The sequence below is a fragment of the Echeneis naucrates genome, chromosome 8 (genome assembly GCF_900963305.1).
Source record: "Echeneis naucrates chromosome 8, fEcheNa1.1, whole genome shotgun sequence".
NCBI lineage: Eukaryota > Metazoa > Chordata > Actinopteri > Carangiformes > Echeneidae > Echeneis > Echeneis naucrates.
This window is the reverse complement of record NC_042518.1, coordinates 19,473,035-19,475,185: the sequence shown is the minus strand read 5'-3', so window position 1 is coordinate 19,475,185 and position 2,151 is coordinate 19,473,035. Positions and strand designations below refer to the sequence as shown.

At 45.9% G+C, this 2,151-nt stretch overlaps 1 pseudogene; it reads right to left on the bottom strand.

Annotated features, from left to right (window-relative positions):
• Positions 1 to 206: 206 nt before the first annotated feature.
• On the bottom strand, positions 207 to 1,856 carry LOC115047295 (piggyBac transposable element-derived protein 4-like; annotated as a pseudogene).
• Positions 1,857 to 2,151: the final 295 nt, after the last annotated feature.

The window sequence follows — 2,151 nt, the reverse complement described above, 5'->3', positions numbered from 1 at the left end:
AATCAAACCAAAATACGAAATCAGAGTAAAAGTCTCTGTGTGCAAGAACATGCATGTGTGTGTGTGTGTGTGTTTAGCTGCATGTGTGGCAAAAGGTGACACTTTTAGTGTGTTCTTTGCAGAGATATTTCTTGCACTTGAAGCACAATACGTTTGTCTTTCTGTCCTTACTGCTTGGGCAGACTTGACACCTCTTTCTTTTAGAATCAGGTGGCCTGAGTGGGGTTGTGGCTGTGGCTGTGGCTGTTCTGGTTGGTGTTGAGGCAGGGCTGGCTGAGGAGGATGCTGTTGCGGATGCTCTTTGTGTTGCTGATGGCATGGATGGAGTGCAAGGTGAGCTCTGCAGCTGTCTGACCAAGGCGGCAGCGTCTGGGTCTCTGGGCAACTTTTCCTTCGCTCAATGTGTGGCTTGACAAGTTTCCCAGCTCCTCAAGAAACATTCTCCGCTTGGCTTTTTTGATTGAGTTCCACCCTTGGTGGATGTGGGTCCACAACACAAATGCGTTACATGCAGACACATCAAGGATGTTGTAAAACACAACCATTGGCCATCTCCTGGTCATTCGCTGGCAAGTGTAGGTGGCAGTCAGCTTGTCCAGGTTGTCCACTCCTCCTTTGTTTTTGTTGTAGTCGAGGATGATTGTGGGCTTTTTGTCACTTCCTGATGACACAGCTGCATCTTTGTGAAGAGTCGACATAAGTATCACATTCCGTTTTCTTTTTGGACAATATGAGACAACAGAGGTGGTGTCTGTAAAAGCAAACTTTGAGGAAAGTGGAGCCCTATCCTTCACCTGCAAGATTTCAGCAGGTAGCTCAGGTTTATTTTTCTTCACTGTGCCCACCATGGTAAGTTTCCTCCTGAGAAGTTCTTGTCCAAGGTCATAGCTGGTAAAAAAATTGTCACAAGTGATATTGTGACCCTGCAGTCCAGCAGTCATATCGAGGACCACACGTTTTCCTTGGTTCTTCTCAGGGATGCCACTCGCAGCTTTGCCTGTGTAGATCTGTAGTTTCCAGGCATAGCTGGTTTTTGCATCGCAGGCTGCCCAGATTTTTATGCCGTACTTCCCTGGCTTACTGGGTATGTATTGCCAGAAGGGGCATTTTCCTCGGAAAGGGACAAGACGTTCATCCACTGTCACCTCTGGCCCTGGGTTGAACATCAGTGGAAGGAGCTGCGTCCATCTCTCCCAGACATCCCTGATGGGGGCAAGCTTGTCAGATCTTGCTCTGGTATCTCTGTTGTCAAATCTGAGGACTCTTGATATCATGCGAAAGGTCTGAAGTGACATTGTTGCTCGGAAAATATTTCTGCCTGTCGATGAGTCCCAAAGACTATCAGTGGCCTCATTGCAGGATCTGTACACTCCAGCAAGAAGAAGAACACCAATATAGGCATCCAGGTATTCCTCATCAATGTCTTTCCACATGTCGCCATGGACTTTTTTTCCTTCCAGGTTTGTCATAGCAATGATGACTCTTTTTAGTGACAATGGCATAAATAGCTCAAAACATGTCTTGATGTCACTGACTCTTGTCACAGCAAACCTTGTGATTCCAGGGGTCATTTTGATGACATTTGCAGCAGCTGCCCTGCCATGTTCATCATGAGGTACTGAGCTCCAAAAGATCTTACCATTTTTGGACTTGAATCTTTCAGCGGGAGCAGCTTCACCACCGGTGACCTCCTCATCAGACTCATCAGATGTGTCTGTGTCTTCTGGATGATACTCCACATTGTCTTCCTCCTCAGAAACCTGCTCATCCGTATCGCTATGCTGCTCTGTGTCCTCTCCCTCATTTTCACCAAAAAGACTATCCAGAACTTGGGTCACTGTAAGTCTTCTTCTCATTTTTGCATGCTGCAAATTGGAGATGTGCACTCTGTAAGTCAAATGACCACTCAAATGAGTGAATTGACGTAACATGTCTGGACATGCCCATCTTTGTTTTGTTTTTGTGCAGGCATACTGGAAAACAAGGCAAAATGAGAACCCCCTAAAGCTCACATGATTGGGAGAGGAGCTGGCTGTCAGTGTTTTGGCTGACAGTGCACTTATGATTTAAGTTTTGGTTCTAATTATTGCTTTATAATCTTGCTTTTATAACTGGGTCGAAAACCGACCCAAACAACACAAAGGTCATAAT